This window comes from Schistocerca serialis, chromosome 8, assembly GCF_023864345.2.
Source record: "Schistocerca serialis cubense isolate TAMUIC-IGC-003099 chromosome 8, iqSchSeri2.2, whole genome shotgun sequence".
NCBI lineage: Eukaryota > Metazoa > Arthropoda > Insecta > Orthoptera > Acrididae > Schistocerca > Schistocerca serialis.
This window is the reverse complement of record NC_064645.1, coordinates 621,350,374-621,370,042: the sequence shown is the minus strand read 5'-3', so window position 1 is coordinate 621,370,042 and position 19,669 is coordinate 621,350,374.

Below are 19,669 nucleotides of genomic sequence, written 5' to 3'. Positions count from 1 at the left end.
GTGTCTTCATGGTAACATAAGGAAAAGAAAAGAATGGTTGAGCCCAAACTGAGCAGCATCTCCCTGTGCGAAGACCTGCACGCATCCATAAAGATAATATGCGTCTCGTGTAAGAGCAATGGTGTGATGTACGGTACACTACTTCTCCGAGGTGTAACGAACACTACTGACGTTTATTGTCAACAATTGAGACGTTTTGCAGAAGCAATGCAAAAATAAGGACTAGGAGTAGTATGTGAAGTCATACTATTCCACGTCAATACACGCGCGCATTCTGCTAAAGTGACAAAAAACACTGCACAAGAATTATTCACCTGATCTTTCGCCCTCATATTTTCACCTTTTCTACTCTCTACCGAATATTTTTCAAGGAATTTCTTTTCCGGATGAAGATGCGCTTCGAACTTCGCTCGACGAGTTCTTCGCCTCAAAACCACGTGATTACTACAGTCGCTGAATCGAAAAGCTACCCCTGCGTTTACAGACCGTTGTAAATAAGGAAAGAGAATATATTATTGATGATTGAAGTCTTTACTATGTGTGTGAACCGTGCTCACTCCCAACTATGCGTTTTCGCGAACTTTGCTGTCTATCTGTGTTTGGTTTCCCACCCTTGTTGCAGTTACGTGGTAGTCCTTCTTCCTTCTACGTGTGGCAGCAATGCAATGATGTGTATCGATATTTGCGCCGTGTACCATCTTTGGTTTGGTGCATATGTTTTCCGGTTTGTGGGTCTGCAGGCAGGCAGTCGGTCGGTTGTTGCGGACGAGGGAAGTTATCTCTGCGCGGTGCAGTGGGCTGGGTCCGCTGGCAGTCCATGCGCAGTGTCGGAGCATGTGTGGCGCTGTCCGATCGCTACGAGCTTCGTGGTTCACCGACCCAGGACGTCAAAGTTGAGTAGTGGTTCCAACTACCCAAGCCATGTCCATTCATGTTGTGGTGGTTCGATTCGGTGGTTTGCTGTTGGGAAGGTTTTCCTTTGAGCAACACCGAATGTTTCTATTGCTGAAATTTAGCCGCCATGCGGTGCAGTTAATATTTTAGTTGACTACAATTCGAGTGCACCAGTGGAATTTCCTGTCTCGTGGCCGTTAGTGTTCTGGTTACCTGCCCTGGGCACTGACGTAAATTCAGGTAGTGTTCTTCGGGGTGAAATTAACTGTATTACCGTGTTTCAGCAGGCCGGAGTGGCTGAGCGGTTCTAGGCGCTACAGTCTGGATCCGCGCGACCGCTACGGTCGCAGGCTCGAATGCTGCCTCGGGAATGGATGTGTGTGATGTCCTTAGGTTAGTTAGGTTTAAGTAGTTCTAAGTTCTAGGGGACTGATGGCCACAGCTGTTAAGTCCCATAGTGCTCAGAGCCAACCGTGTTTCAAATTAAAGTGTACCAGCGGAATTTTCTGCCTTGTGGCCGTTAGTGTTCCGGTTACCTGCGCTGGCCACTAACGTAATTTCAGTCAGCGTCCTTTCCTCACCTGTTGTCGCTGTCCAACATGGTGTGTAATTTTGACAGCTACTACATACTCCATTGTGGATTATCACGTTTGTAACCTTTTCTGTTCGAGTTCTCATGTACTGATTGATGGGAAGCATTTCGTTGTGTTGGTCGGTCCGCGGCTGTCCCCTGGTTGGGTTCCGGCAGATGAAGTGTAGTTGGGCTCATCACCTATCTCGCCTAAGTGAACGAGGGCGGACCGAACTCCCTGGAGGCTTATGAGTGCCATCGGTGTTTAATTATCTGTTTTCAGCTGCTTAAAATTTAAGACTTATGGTTATTTTTTCATGGCTACACAGGATAATTGAAATGGCCTGGGAGTCGGGACAGGTTCCATCAGACTGGGTGAAAGCAGTAATCACACCAATCTTTAAACATGGAAACAGAAAAGATTGTAACAACTACAGAGGTATCTCTTTAATCAGTGTTGTGGGTAAAATCTTCTCAGGTATTGTTGAAAGGAAAGTGCGAGTATTAGTTGAGGACCAATTGGATGAAAATCAGTGTGGGTTTAGGCCTCTTAGAGGTTGTCAGGACCAGATCTTTAGCTTACGACAAATAGTGGAGAAGTGTTATGAGTGGAACAGGGAATTGTATCTATGCTTTATAGATCTAGAAAAGGCATATGACCGGGTTCCTAGGAGGAAGTTATTGTCTGTTTTACAAGATTATGGAATAGGAGGCAAACTTTTGCAAGCAATTAAAGGTCTTTACATGGATAGTCAGGCAGCAGTTAGAGTTGACGGTAAATTGAGTTCATGGTTCAGAGTAGTTTCAGGGGTAAGACAAGGCTGCAACCTGTCTCCACTCTTGTTCTTATTATTTATGGATCATATGTTGAAAACAATAGACTGGCTGGGTGAGATGAAGATATGTGAACACAAAATAAGCAGTCTTGCATATGTGGATGACTTAGTTGTGATGGCAGATTCGATTGAAAGTTTGCAAAGTAATATTTCAGAGCTAGATCAGAAATGTAAGGACTATGGTATGAAGATTAGCATCTCCAAAACGAAAGTAATGTCAGTGGGAAAGAAATATAAACGGATTGAGTGCCAAATAGGAGGAACAAAGTTAGAACAGGTGGACGGTTTCAAGTACTTAGGATGCATATTCTCACAGGATGGCAACATAGTGAAGGTACTGGAAGCGAGGTGTAGCAAAGCTAATGCAGTGAGCGCTCAGCTACGATCTACTCTCTTCTGCAAGAAGGAAGTCAGTACCAAGACTATCTGTGCACCGTTCAAACTTTCGACCAACTTTGTTGTATGGGAGCGAAAGCTGGGTGGATTCAGGTTACCTTATCAACAAGGTTGAGGTTACGGGTATGAAAGTAGCTAGGATGATTGCAGGTACTAGTAGATGGGAACAATGGCAGGAGGGTGTCCACAATGAGGAAATCAAAGAAAAACTGGGAATGAACTCTATAGATGTAGCAGTCAGGGCGAACAGGCTTAGATGGTGGGTCATGTTACACGCATGGGAAAAGCAAGGTTACCCAAGAGACTCATGGATTCAGCAGTAGAGGGTAGGAGGAGTCGGGGCAGACCGAGGAGAAGGTACCTGGATTCGGTTAAGAATGATTTTGAAGTAATAGGTTTAACAACAGAAGAGGCACCAATGTTAGCACTGAATAGGGGATGATGGAGGAACTGTATAAGGGGGGCTATGCTCCAGACTGAACGCTGAAAGGCATAATAAGTCTTAAATGATGATGATGATGGTTATTTTTTCTTTTTTCTTAAAAATTTTGCAAAATTAACTCTTTAATTCGTCTTTCAAGCTTAAACGTTGCGGCTTTCTGCCCTTAAAAGATTATGGTAATATATTTTTAAAGTTTTGAAACTTAATTGTGGCGTTCAGCCTCCGGTATTGCACCTTGCATATGTTTGTTCTATCTACTTTGCTGTGATGTTTTTTTAATTATTTTATTGCTATCTTAATTGGATTTTTATCTTGTTGATTTGTTAAGATTTCTTATCTGGAGGCCTTCAGCTGTGAAAGAGTTGCATTCGATAAAGGTCCGGGCTATGTGCGGTTTTGGTTGTAAAAGTGTCATTAAATTGCAATAAATTACAATTATAAGGTGAAACTAACACCAACCGTATTTGGCCCTTTCTACAATACTAATTACCTGTTGTGCTCAGCGGGTTTAGCGGACGTATCAGTGTGTCTGTTGTGTTTATTAAACTTACTGAAAAAAGCAACGAACTTAAGCACGAACCTAATGCATTGGCTGTAAAATTGTTGGCAGGCTACATTTTTGACAAAGTAACGCGGATAAGTGAAGGCGAGAAGAACAAGTATCCGCAACAAACAGACCACTTCTGTCTTCGCAGAGATTTGGTTTGCTGAAATCTGAAGCAGAAAGCGCCACAAAGACTATGGAGTTTCATCTCAATGTTAGCGGGAAGGCTGTTGTTTATTTGCACTGCGACGGTTCCATTTGCTGTCTGTTACAGCGAGGACCTGAAAACTAGGCTGGAATAAATTGCAGCGATAACGTTTTAAATCATCTCACGTCCTGCGAAATGCCTCCCATTAGTCCAGCTAAAGCTTGTTTGGACTCGACTGTTTTCCTTCAGTCTCGCATTCACGGCTGCCAGCTACGCCACTGCCTCTCCCTGTTGCTAAACTCCGCGCCCACTCGCTTGTCAGAGTGTGCAAACACACGCTACGTGCGCTATCTGGGTTACGTCTGGCACACGAGAGGCTAAAATAAGCTTACAGTGCAATTTGTCGACATGAAGGCATTTTTCAGGGAACTTATGCGAGACGAAATGTGTGATTCTGAAACATATCTGACACACGAAATGAAATGCCTCACAATAACAAATTACAAAACCATGAAATCATATTCACGCCTTTAATGAAGAATCAACAATTGATGCAACATAGAAATTCACACACACACACACACCGAGGATGAGGCACAGAATAATATATTCACTTGTGCGTCGGTGTACGGCTTGTAGGTTTGTCAGCGGTGGCGGCGGACAATTTGTACGTCTTCTGTCAAGACGAGAGACACAGTGTACGTATGGAGGAAATGGCTGTGGTACAAGTTTTACAAATTACTCTTGTAAATTCTGTGCAGATGGTCGTTCACACCTAGATGACACACACACACACACACACACACACACACACACACACATATATATATATATATATATATATATATATATATATATATATATAAACGACAGTATGACAAACGGCGACTGTCAGAGATCGAATCGGACTTCATGAAGAACAATACAAGAAACTTCTACTGAACGTTCAGAGAAAATATGACTGGATATCAACCACCCAACTTGTGCTTCAGAAGACCGGATGGAACCCTAGAAACCAATACCAAAAACAATTGTGACATTCTGGCAAAGTACTTTGAAAAACTGCTCAACACGGACCCCCCTCCCCCCCATGGAAGAAATGATGACAGAAACGAGCACATAAAATCCAGATAGTGAACCTCCAACTCTAGAAGAAGTTAAAGAAGTAATAAAGTCACTCAAGAATCGTAGAGCACCAGGAGAAGATGGCATAATCGCGGAAATCTGGAAGTTGCAAGACCCAGAACTCACCAAAGACATCCACAGGATCTTGGAAGACATCTGGAAGACCATGAAAATTCCTGACGACTGGAAAACTGCCCTGATACACCCACTACACAAAAAAGGTGACAAGACTAACCCGAACAACTACAGAGGAATATCCCTACTACCGGTCACATACAAGATCCTCTCTAAAGCTTTACTGAACAGACTAGAATGCCAAACCGACCACTTGATTGGGGAATACCAAGCAGGCTTCCGTAAAGGGCGGTCTTGTGCGGAACAAATTTGGAACCTGAAAATGATTTTACAACACAAACAGAACCTGATCATTACCTTTGTTGGCTTCAAAAAGGCGTACGACTCTATCGACCGGAAAACTCTCTTCAAAATTCTAGCAGAATACAAAGTAGACAACAAAACACGGGCTATCACAGAGCAAACTTTAACCAACACGACCTCCAAAGTAAAGTTCTGTGGGGAACTATCAGAGCCCTTTGAAATTCGCACAGGTGTCCGACAAGGCGATGGCCTCTCACCTCTCCTTTTCAATCTGGTGTTAGATAAGGTCATAAAAGAATGGGAAACATCACAACAGGGGATAACCTTAGGAAACCTACAGATTAAATGCCTGGCTTTTGCAGACGATTTGGCGATTGTCACGAAAGGTATAAAGGAAACAAAAGACGCTGTTGAAAAACTGCACGAAATCGCTTCCAAAACTGGACTACAGATCTCTTACGAAGAGACACAGTTTATGAGCACAAAGAAACTCTCATCTCTGAACACAAAGTATGGCACGATTTACAAAACGGCAAACTTCAAATACCTCGGTGAAACACTACAAATGAGTGGACATAACAGAGACTCAAACGAAGAAAGAAAGACTAAACTGGACAAGGCATACAAATTAGTGTGGAATCATTACAACAAGAAGTCTATCCCACAAAAAGCCAAATTACGCCACTACGACACGGTGGTGCTCCCCGAGGCACTATATGCAGCAGAGACCACACTAATCCTGGGGCATACACGTATCAGATAATTAGAAAAAGTAGAACGGAAAATACTTAGGAAAATATTTGGCGCAACTAACAACAATGGAATATGGATCAAGAAACCTACAGAGGAACTGTACAAACATACGGAGACAATCACAGAAAAGATCAGAAAACGCAGACTACATTTCTATGGACACCTATACAGAATGCCATCACACAGGCTGACCAAACAGATCTTTGACTGGGTAACCACTAGAAACAACAAATAGGTGGCAGAGGTAGAAAACGACCTGAACCAGCTCAACATAACAGCAGACACAATAAACGACAGAATAAAGTTCAGAAACATCATTAAGAAAAGTAAACTACATGAGATACAATGCGACAAACGAACAGGCATAAAATGGACCGGAGAACGCAAGCAAGATCACAGCCAGAAGATGAAAGAAATATGGGCAACCAAAAAGGCAATCAAGATGAAGCCGAAGACACAAAGCCAACAAGAAGCATGGACAGAGGACAGGAAACAGAAACACAGCGAGCGAATGAGGGAAGTTTGGGCAGCAAGGAAGGCAGCAAAAGGAACTGGCTATGTAGTTTAGTCCAAATGCGCTCTTTAAGGGCAAAACACCAATAATAATAATATATATATGTTGGTCCATTGATAGTGACCGGACCAAATACCGCACGAAATAAGCATCAAACGAAAAAACTACAAAGAACGAAAGTCGTCTAGCTTGAAGGGGGAGACCAGATGGCGCTATGGTTGGCCCGAAAGATGTCGCTGCCATAGGTCAAACGATCAACTGTGTTTTTTAAATAGGAACCCCCATTTTTATTAGATATTCGTGTAGTACGGAAAGAAATTTGAATGTTTTAGTTGGACCACTTTTTTCGCTTTGTGATAGAGGGCGCTGTAATAGTCATAACCGTGTAAGTACGTGGTATCACGTAACATTCTGCCAGTGCGGACGGTATTTGCTTCGTGATACATTACCCGTGTTAAAATGGACCGTTTACCAATTGCAGAAAAGGTCGATATCGTGTCGATGTATGGCTATTCTGATCAAAATGCCCAACGGGCGAGTACTATGTATGCTGCTCGGTATCCTGGACGACTTCATCCAAGTATCCGGACCGTTCGCCGGATAGTTACGTAATTTAAGGAAACAGCCACATGTGAAACGTCAACCACGAGCTGCAACAAATTATGATGCCCAAGTAGCTGTTTTAGCTGCTGTCGCGGCTAATCCGCACATCAATAGCAGACAAATTGCGCTAGAATCGGGAATCTCAAAAACCTCGGTGTTGAGAATGCTACATCAACATCGATTGCACCCGTACCATATTTCTATGCACCAGGAATTGCATGGCGACGACTTTAAACGTCGTGTACCGTTCTGCCACTGGGCACAAGAGAAATTACGGTACGATGACAGATTTTTTTAGGCGTTCTATTTAGCGACGAAGCGTCACTCACCAACAGCGGTAACGTAAACCGGCATAATATGCATTGTTGGGCAACGGAAAATCCACGATGGCTGCGACAAGTGGAACATCAGCGACCTTGGCGGGTTAATGTATGGTGCGGCATTATGGGAGGAAGGATAATTGGCCCCCATTTTATCGATGGCAATCTAAATGGTGCAGTGTATGCTGATTTCCTACGTAATGTTCCACCGATGTTACTACAAGATGTTTCACTGCATGACAGAACGGCGATATACTTCCAACGTGATGGATGTCCGGCACATAGCTCGCGTGCGGTTGAAGCGGTATTGAATAGCATATTTCATGGCAGGTGGATTGGTCGTCGAAGCACCATACTATGGCCCGCACGTCCAATGGATCTCACGTCCCCGGATTTCTTTCTGTAGGGGGAGTTGAAGGATATCTGCTGTCGTGATCCACCGACAACGCCTGACAACATGCGTCAGCGCATTGTCAATGCATGTGCGAACATTACCGAAGACGAACTACTCGCTGTTGCGAGGAATGTCGTTACACGTATTGCCAAATGCACTGAGGTTGACGGACATTATTTTGAGTATTTATTGTATTAATGTGGTATTTACAGGTAATCACGTTGTAACAGCATGCGTTCTCAGAAATGATAAGTTCATAGAGGTACATGTATCGCATTGAAACAACCGAAATAAAATGTTCAAACGTACCTACGTTCTGTATTTTAATTTAAAAAAACCTACCTTTTACCAAGTGTTCGTCTAAATTTGTGAGCCATATGTTTGTGACTATTACAGCGCCATCTATCACAAAGCGAAAAAAGTAGTCCAACTAAAACATTCATATTTCTTTACGTAGTCTACTACACGAATATGTAATAAAAAATGGGGGGTGCTATTTAAAAAAAACGCAGTTGATATTTGTTTGACCTATGGCAGCGCCATCTAGCGGGCCTACCATAGCGCCATCTGGTTTCCCCCTTCAAGCTAGACAAGTTTCATTCTTTGTAGTTTTTTCATTTGACGCTTATTTCGTGAGATATTTGGCCCGGTCACGATCAATGAACCAAAAAATTGTGACAACTGGACACGGCGTGACTGAGTGCCGCCTGGTGGCGTTGTGGGGGCGCTACGCAGTGATAACGGTATGTAAGCGGAGCAAGCCCGCCCGGTTAGCCGTGCGGTCTAACGCACTGCTTTCCGGTCGGGAAGGCGTGTCGGTCCCCGGCACGAATCCGCCCGGCGAATTAGTGTCAAGGTCCGGTGTGCCGGCCAGTCTGTGGATGGTTTTTAAGGCGGTTTCCATATGCCTCGGTGAATGTGGGCTGGTTCCCCTAATTGCGCCTCAGATACACTATGTTGGCGATTGCTGCGCAAACACTGTTTTCACGTACGCGTACACCATAGTTAAAATTGTTTAAATGGCTCTGACAACTGTGTTCAGTTTTTCAAGGCCTATCCACTGTGCCAACTTATAACTAAATCTGAGGGGGGTGCGATGGGGAGGTTCCCTTGTGAGCGCTATGGGACTTAACATCAGAGATCATCGGCCCCCTAGAACTTAGAACGACGTAAACCTAACCATCCTAAGGACATCACACACATCCATGCCCGAGGCAGGTATCGAAGCTGCGACCGTAGTGGTCGCGCGGTTCCAGACTGAAGTGCCTATAACCGCTCGGCCACAGAGGCCGGCACACTATAATTACTCTACCACGCAAACATGTGGGGTTATACACATCTGGTGTGAGACGTTCCCGGGGGAGGGGGGGGGGGGCTCCACTGGGGGCCGAACAGCACAATAACCCTGGGTTGGGTGTGGGGCGGCGGTGGGGTGAGTGAACTGCTCTAGCCTGCTGTGGGATTGTGAACCACTGAGGGCTACGGCGGGGACGAAGCCTCTCCGCGTATCTAGGTCCCCAGTTCAATACAATACAATATTAGCGGAGCAAACAGGAATCAAACCAGTGAATGGGGAAATCCGCTGACATAAGCTACTTTGACAAACGACAGGTTGTTGCGATGAAACTGGTCTGCTGCACGCTTGACACTGTCGTTAGCATCTGCAGAAAGTACAGGGCTATTACAAATGATTGAAGCGATTTCATAAATTCACTGTAGCTCCATTCATTGACATATGGTCACGACACACTACAGATACGTAGAAAAACTCATAAAAAGTTTTGTTCGGCTGAAGCCACACTTCAGGGTTCTGCCGCCAGAGCGCTCGAGAGCGCAGTGAGACAAAATGGCGACAGGAGCCGAGAAAGCGTATGTCATGCTTGAAATGCACTCACATCAGACAGTCATAACAGTGCAACGACACTTCAGGACGAAGTTCAACAAAGATCCACCAACTGCTAACTCCATTCGGCGATGGTATGCGCAGTTTAAAGCTTCTGGATGCCTCTGTAAGGGGAAATCAACGGGTCGGCCTGCAGTGAGCGAAGAAACGGTTGAACGCGTGCGGGCAAGTTTCACGCGTAGCCCGCGGAAGTCGACGAATAAAGCAAGCAGGGAGCTAAACGTACCACAGCCGACGGTTTGGAAAATCTTACGGAAAAGGCTAAAGCAGAAGCCTTACCGTTTTCAATTGCTACAAGCCCTGACACCCGATGACAAAGTCAAACGCTTTGAATTTTCGGCGCGGTTGCAACAGCTCGTGGAAGAGGATGCGTTCAGTGCGAAACTTGTTTTCAGTGATGAAGCAACATTTTTTCTTAATGGTGAAGTGAACAGACACAATGTGCGAATCTGGGCGGTAGAGAATCCTCACGCAATTCACCAAAAGTTAATGTGTTTTGTGCAATCTCACGGTTTAAAGTTTACGGCCCCTTTTTCTTCTGCGAAAAAAACGTTACAGGACACGTGTATCTGGACATGCTGGAAAACTGGCTCATGCCACAACTGGAGACCGACGGCGCCGACTTCCTCTTTCAACAGGATGGTGCTCCACCACACTTCCATCAAAATGTTTTGGAAAACCGATGGATTGGTCGCGGTGGAGATCATGATCAGCAATTCATGTCGTGGCCTCCACGCTCTCCCGACTTAACCCCATGCGATTTCTTTCTGTGGGGTTATGTGAAAGATTCAGTGTTTAAACCTCCTCTACCAAGAAACGTACCAGAACTGCGAGCTCGCATCAACGATGCTTTCGAACTCATTGATGGGGACATGCTGCGCCGAGTGTGGGAGGAACTTGATTATCGGCTTGATGTCTGCCGAATCACTAAAGGGGCACATATCGAACATTTGTGAATGCCTAAAAAAACTTTTTGAGTTTTTGTATGTGTGTACAAAGTATTGTGAAAATATCTCAAATAATAAAGTTATTGCAGAGCTGTGAAATCGCTTCAATCATTTGGCCGAGATTGCAAATTCATTATATGTCTATGTAAGTTTGCGATCTCAACTGCTACTTTTGAGTATTATATTTGGTACGATCAGTGAGTTCCTTCACGGTGTCCAAATGTCTATGGAAGGTGGCTGAGGGCGGTGAAAGGTATTGGCTGTCCATGCCTCATCACAGGATCTCGACGTCGGAGGCTTGGCCCCTCTTTAAAGCTGGATATGCGGCGGTCTGTGGCGAATCTGACGACAGGGTACAACGCTGGTTCAGGCACACGTGTTTCAGAGCACACCACTCAGTGCATATTGCTTAACAAAGATTTCTCCAGTAGACGACCCCTAGATGTACTCACGTTCACCCACTGACCTCGTCAATTACGATTGCAGTGACAAATGGACATAGGGACTGGATTGTGGATCAATGGAAAAGTGTCGCCTAGTCAGATAAATCACGTTTCTTTTGCTTCAGGGCGAAGGTGGGGTCCAGATACAGGTATGCCGACCTACAAGAGAAAGGCTGCTCGAAAGATGCGCTGCTCCACGGACACCGGCCGCTGGGGGCTGTATTATCCTATGGCGGGATTTCCACTTGAGCTTCCACGTGACCTATGGTAGAAATCAAAAACACCATGACAGTTCTGGATTAACGAAATTCTGGAGTATGTGAACATTGCTGCTGAGCACCTGTATCCCTTCCAAACTATTGCAGTGTTACTTAAGAAAGTCATATAGATATCTCGGACATGTCATCAACATAGCACGTCCACCACCCAAATTTCTGCCGGGCCTCTTGAAAGGCTCTTATTTCCTTTTACAGTTTAAACTGAGTACACATGTACTATGACTTCAGTACCGGCGCCTGAAAATATTCTCCTCTTATACAAAATTTTGAACCTTGAATTAACATCAGCGCGACCTGCCTTCTGTTGATGAAATATACCGATATAAACAGAAATTTCAGGCGTTACGGTAAAAATAAGGTGATCTCGAACATGCGTTCAATTAATGCAACGTCGTTGTTGTTGTCTTCATTCCTGAGACTGGTTTGATGCAGCTAATGGATTTATTGGTGGCCAACTCCATCTACTCCATTGATGAATTTCTCAGTAAAACCAACTGATTTGTGTACATATACATATAAGTACAATATAACTTATGAGCAATTTCAGTGCTGTAATATGTTCATTGTAAATGTGTGTGTGTGTGTGTGTGTGTGTAAGTACAATCTAACTTCTGCACCATTTCAGTTCAGTAATGTGTTCATTGTAAATAAGTATCATAGTAGTTGTATTACATGTTTATTACCTTACAAATAAATAAAAAACTTTTTTATTTTAAATTCAGTTCATTAGTATTTGTAAAATGGCTATCATATAGTGTTCATTAAAAAATGACGATCATTCCACTTGGGACCTGTGGAATGGTACATTAGGTTATTTGTTTTAGTTGTAAATATTTCTCATGTATTGTTGTTTTTCTGACATGTTCCACATCCTGGAGGACCTCCTCACTACGGATCAATTGGAATGAAAGTAAATCTAATCTAATCTAATCCATGCTACTCTATCCTGTGCAAGCTTCTTCGTCTACCAGTACTTACTGCAACCTACATCCTTCTGAATCTGCCTAGTGTATTCATCTCTTGGTCTCCCTCTACGATTTTTACCCTCCACGCTGCCCTCCAATGCTAAATTTGTGATGCCTTGATGCCTCAGAACATGCCCTACCAACCGATCCCTTCTTCTTGTCAAGTTGTGCCACAAACTCCTCTTCTCCCCAATCCTATTCAATACCTCCTCATTAGCTACGTGATCTACCCACCTTATCTTCAGCATTCTTCTGTAGCACCACATTTCGAAAGCTTCTATTCTCTTCTTGTCCAAACTATTTATCGTCCATGTTTCACTTCCATACATGGCTACACTCCATACAAATACTTTCAGAAACGACTTCCTGACACTTAAATCTATACTCGATGTCAACAAATTTCTTTTCTTCAGAAACGCTTTCCTTGCCATTGCCAGTCTAAATTTTATATCCTCTCTACTTCGACCATCATCAGCTATTTTGCTCCCTAAATAGCAAAACTCCTTTACTGCTTTAAGTGTCTCACTTCCAAATCTAATTCCCTCAGCATCACCTGACTTAATTCGACTACATTCCATTATCCTCGTTTCGCTTTTGTTGATGTTCATCTTATATCCTCCTTTCAAGACACTATCCATTCCGTTCAACTGCTTTTCCAAGTCCTTTGCTGTCTCTGACAGAATTACAATGTCATCGGCGAACCTCAACGTTTTTATTTCTTCTCCACGGACTTTAATACCTGCTCCGAATTTTTCTTTTGTTTCCTTTACTGCTTGCTCAATATACAGATTGAATAACATCGGGGACAGGCTGCAACCCTGTCTCACTCCCTTCCCAACCGCTGCTTCCCTTTCATGCTCCTCGACTCTTATAACTGCCATCTGGTTTCTGTACGAGTTGTAAATAGCCTTTCGCTCCCTGTATTTTACCCCTGCCACCTTTAGAATTTGAAAGAGAGTATTCCAGTCAACATTGTCAAAAGCTTTCTCTAAGTCTACAAATGCTAGAAATGTAGGTTTGCCTTTTCTTAATCTATTTTCTAAGATAAGTCGTAGGGATAGTATTGCCTCACGTGTTCCAACATTTCTGCGGAATCCAAACTGATCTTCCCCGAGGTCGGCTTCTACCAGTTTTTCCATTCGTCTGTAAAGAATTCGCGTTAGTATTTTGCAGCTGTGACTTGTTAAACTGATAGTTCGGTAATTTTCACATCTGTCAACACCTGCTTTCTTTGGGATTGGAATTATTATATTCTTGTTGAAGTCTGAGGGTATTTCGCCTGTCTCATACATCTTACTCACCAGATGGTAGAGTTTTGTCACGACTGGCTCTCCCAAGGCCGTCAGTAGTTCCAATGGAATGTTTGTCTACTCCCGGGGCTTTGTTTCGACTCAGGTCTTTCACTGCTCTGTCAAACTCTTCACGCAGTATCTTATCTCCCATTTCATCTTCATCAACATCCTCTTCCGTTTCCATAATATTGTCCTCAAGTACATTGCCCTTGTGTAGACCCTCTAAATACTCCTTCCACCTTTCTGCTTTCCCTTCTTTGCTTAGAACTGGGTTTCCATCTGAGCTCTTGATATTCATACAAGTGGCTCTCTTTTCTCCAAAGGTCCCTTTAATTTTCCTGTAGGCAGTATCTATCTTACCCCTAGTGAGATAAGCCTCTACATCCTTACAATTGTCCTCTAGCCGTCCCTGCTTAGCCATTTTGCTCTCCCTGTCGATCTCATTTTTGAGACGTTTGTATTTTGCCTGCTTCATGCAACGTTATCAAAGAAAATGTTTAACATAACATAAGATGAAAGCGTAATTCGTCCCCTCTGGAAATGTGGACTCCGCTTGTATAGCCTAACGCCTATTCGTGAAAAGCATGATAGCGATAGCGAGTCTCAACGTATTAAGAGTCAGCATGTCTATCGAATGTCTCAGCAACTGAGACTTATGTTTGTTGTAATATGTGTCTAAAGAAATACATGTACTGTCTGCTGAGGCCAGTATGCACAATAACGATACCGCTGAAGGCAGAATGTATTCAATGAATTGCGCTCGGATGAGTTACAAACTCGAAGGACAAATGAGCAAATGAGAAGTGACAGTGAAAAACGTGTTGAATAATAAATTGATTCAGGATGAAAATTAATTAAAAAGTATTTGAAATCACTTCTGGTTATTATTCTGTAAACAAGTACGAAAAATCACTAATGAATTATATATTTCGTCTATGGCACGACGTGAATACAATACCACAGTTCATAAAAAAAAGAACTGAAGACCCAAGTAATATCTAATCACCGCAGTATTGTGAAATATGTGGAAAAGTAATATGAACCGTGACCTTCATTCACGAATGACTTGATGAAAGACCGACATTTAGCCTTGTACATGGAACAAGTCCTTGATGGGAAAACAAATTTAACCTTGGTCGCAACGAAAGCACGTCTGCAGAGCTGAAAATTACATAAATAGAACATTTCGCAACTGATCACCACACGGGTGAGACAAAATAATGGTAAACATGGCACCACAACCATTTAAACCTGCTGTAATGCCAATAATGGCAATTATATAAAAAATTTAAAAAAAGAATCGTACAGTAAAACAGAAAATACAACAGCAAAGGTTAATTTAAAAGGACAAGCAACTGATCACCAAACAAGTGAGGCAAATGATGCTAAATTTGGTAGGACAATCATTTAAACCTGCTGCAACGCCAAGAATGGCAATTACAACAACAACAACAAAATAGAATAACAAAACACAAGGGCCAGTCACAGACGGTGCACCAGGAATCGACCTCTGAGTCGGTCCAGCAAAAACACTTTCGCGAGCGATGAGATAGACAGCCAAGAGTTGCATTCACTTCACAAGATGGTAACTGAGGCTAGTGGCAGTCTAAGGAATGACTAATGATAATCTTGCTGAGGCTCCGTCCGCAGAATAATGTGCTTAGAACGCCCGGAACGAGAAAGGAATCACTGGCACCAGGGTAGAAGAATCGCCAACCAACCTACAATCAAGAAAGCTGTCAAAACTACACGCCTCACAGGACAGCAGCGACAAGGCGAAGAAACGTACACTGCCGTTACATACACTAACACACCCAGGGCAGGTAACTGGGGCATTAGCGGCCACGAGGCAGGAAAATTACCACTGGTTGAACTTAACAAATAGTAACAAACTGAACGCAATAAATAGTAATTAGAAGTCCATGAAACCTAATCAGATCCACCTTCCCGAAGCAGTCCACTCGCTGCTCTTCGCCTCGGCAACACTACGAGCAGCAACACGAACCCAAGTCACTGAAGAATCGCAAGATCTCGCAATGGTGGAGGTTTCTCAACTTGAATCCAAATGCACTCAACTTAAGCTTGCAGGATCCGGTTTACGACGAGGTCGTGCACCCTCGTGACTACAGGCCAACTATCCGGCAGTCCATGCGCGCCACCAGCGGTCCCGGCGTGTTCCTCGCACTGTGCGGACCTGGCTCCTCCTGAGTCCCCAACCGAACTGCACACACACTGACACGACCTGGAAGAACCACGACGTCGCCCCAAAGATAGGGCCACAGTTACTACATATCGATAACCGCCGCTGCTGCCACTAGCGGACAGGCAACGCTTGCGAAACCAAGTGGCGCCAGTCAACACGAGAAGAAGACAAACAACTGCAACCATGTCAACTAAACGATACGGTCTGGCCTCTAACAGAGGACCGAAATCTACCAACAGCACTAACGCGAGCTGCAGCTTGACTCATGTTCGTTCTCTACATTTTCTCAATAGTGTTCTTCGAGGAGAACGTCGCCTTTCCTCCAAGTATTCTCATTTGAGTTCCCGAAGCATCTCCGTAATGCTTGCGTGTTGTTCGACCTATAAGTTATAAATCTAGCAGCCCACCCCTCAATTGCCTCAATGTCTTCCCTCAGTTCCTCAAATCGTAACTGCCCAGCCACCTGCCTAATCCGAACAGCTCCATCTTAAAGCACATCCAACAGACAAGCTTTCTCTAAACAAACAAAGATAGACTTCATAGACTGTCTATGCAACTCCCAAGCGACTTACTACTCGGGTAGTGACAAATGACATGAAGGACGTTTTCTTACAGATAGCTTTCAAGCTCACACATGGCACAGGTAACTCAGTACGTAAGAGAAGAAGAAAGACTAATAAATATGTAAAGAGTGATGAAAATAACACACATGGGGGATGGGAACACTTTATTAATAAGTAGCGGGAGAATACGGGCACGGTAGTAGATATGAGAAATACTCCTTGAGTTCGGCAATAAGTTTCAGCTATTAATAGCAAATACACTGTTCAAGAGTCGGAAGTAAAGGAAGTACCCTTGGAAAAGGCGAGGAGAGTAGGCTGAATTTCAAGACCATCTCCAAGAAGAATCAACAGGGGATACTGAATTACTGAGGAATGATGGTGTGCAGCTGAAATACTCGGCGGCTGTAGAGACTGTGATAGTGAGTAAGCATTCCAAGTGAAGACGAATGGACATCGCCAGAAGAACAATCACAGAGGTTAGAAATACAAGGAAGGAACTCGCGAATGAACCTTGGAAAACGGACTAAAAGCTCAATTGACGACGAAAGAAGGAAACAGAAAAATGTTGAGTATAAGTAAGGTAAACAGCAATATAAGTCATTCATTCATTCACAGTTTACAGAAATTTCAAGCAGTAAATTAGTTACAAACTACGGCACGCACGTATTTCATTCAACATGTAAACGTCATTACAGATACTGGGATTTAGTTTATGGCGTGTTCGATATGCTTGCCATCGTAGGCGATGTGGCGCAGACGAATAGCGAAATTCTGCATGATCAGCTGAAGCGTTGCAACGTTGATGGTGTCGATGACCTCCTGAATGGTTGTTTTCAGCTCAGCAATTATGTTGGGGTTGTGGTTGTACATCTTGTTTTTAATACATCCCCACAAAAAGTAGTCGTATGTGTTCAGATCCAGAGAATATGGTGGCCAATCGAAGCTCATGCCGTGACCTCTGGGTACCCCAGAGCCATAATGCGGTCTTCAAAGTTCTCCTCAAGGACATCTAACACTCTCCTGCTTCGATGGGGTCGAGCTCCGTCTTGCAACAACCACATCTTGTCGAAATCAGCGTCACTTTGGATAATGAGGATGAAATCATCTTGTAACCTCCCAACAGTTAAACTAGTTCCGTAACCTCGCAATAAAAATCTGACTAACCTCCCAATGAAAATGTGACTCATATATAAACTTTCAATAATTAACTGACTGTGAATCTAAACTGGAAAATCTGGACGTCAGCAATGGTGCGTCATGTCCCTAAAAAGTCATTCTGAATAAACTGAAGATTCTTACCTCAATTGTGTTGCCGGATAACGCGTATACAGGGTGAGTCACCTAACGTTACCGCTGGATATATTTCGTAAACCACATCAAATACTGACGAACCGATTCCACAGACCGAACGTGAGGAGAGGGGCTAGTGTAATTGTTTAATACAAACCATACAAAAGTGCACGGAAGTATGTTTTTTAACACAAACCTACGTTTTTTCAAATGGAACCACGTTAGTTTTGTTAGCACAACTGAACATATGAACAAATACGTAATCAGAGCCGTTTGTTGCATTGTAAAATGGTAATTACATCCGGAGATATTGTAACCTAAAGTTGACGCTTGAAACCTGCGACGTTCAGTTGCGTGTTGTAACAAACACGGGCCTCGGTCGGCGAGCAGCATCTGTAGGGACATGTTTACGATGACGACCGTGTTTACGAGTGTGGCTGTAGTGCACTGTTGTGGTTTGGTCTAGCTGTCGCAGTGTCTGCATGTAGCGCTTGCTGCTATTGTTATTCTGCATTCGTCTCCGCACGCAGACCAACTGTTCAAATCGTTCAAATGGCTCTGAGCACTATGGGACTTAACACCTATGGTCATCAGTCCTCTAGGCCCAACTGTAGTACACCGTGTTACCAGACGTCTGTGATAGTGTAGTGTTGTAGGAACTGTGACCATGGTGTATTCGAACTCTGAAAAGGTGGAGATGATACTCATCTATGGCGAGTGTCGACGAAATGCAGCTGAAGCTTGCAGGGTGTATGCAGAACGGTACCCGCACAGAGAGCATCCAACGTGCCGCACATTGCAAAACATCTACCGCCAACTGTATGCAACAAATATGGTCGTAGCACGCAAACGGGTCCGTAACAGGCCCGTCACAGGAGAAGCGGGTGCAGTTGGTGTGTTAGCTGCTGTTGCCATGAACCCACGCATGAGTACACGGGACATTGCGAGAGCCGGTGGACTGAGTCAAAGTAGTGTCATGCGCATACTGCATCGTCACCGCTTTCACCCGTTTCATGTGTCGCTACATCAGCAATTACATGGTGATGACTTTAATCATCGAGTGCAATTCTGTCAATGGGCATTAACAGAGAATGCGTTGCAGTTCTACCTCTTTACCGATGAAGCGGGTTTCAGAAATCACGGGGCAGTGAATCTACAGAACATGCATTACTGGTCCGTGGACAATCCTCGCTGGCTCAGACATGTAGAGCGACAGCGACCGTGGACTGTAAATGTATGGCGCGGAATCATTGGCGACCACCTCATTGGACCTCACTTCATTGTAGGGGCCCAAACAGCTGCAACATACATCCCGTTTCTACAGAATGATCTGCCAACGTTGCTCGAAAATGTCCCACTGGAAACGCGTCGACGTATGTGGTATCAGCATGATGGTGCACCTGCACATTCCCCAATTAACACTAGGCTGACCCTTGACAGGATCTTCGACGGGCGTTTCATAGGACGTGGAGGACGCATAAATTGGCCAGCCCGTTCTCCTGATCTTACACCTCTGGACTTCTTTCTGTGGGCTACGTTAAAGAAGAATGTGTACCGTGATGTGCCTAGAACCCCAGAGGATATGAAACAACGTATTGTGGCTGCCTGCGGCGAAATTACACCAGATGCACTGCGGCGTGTACGACATTCATTACGCCAGAGATTGCAATTGTGTGCAGCAAATGATGGCCACCACATTGAACATCTATTGGCCTGACATGTCGGGACACACTCTATTCCACTCCGTAATTGAAAACGGAAACCACGTGTGTACGTGTACCTCACCCCTCATGGTAATGTACATGTGCGTCAGTGAAAAAGACCAATAAAAAGGTGTTAGTATGTGGACGTAATGTGCTGTTCCAGT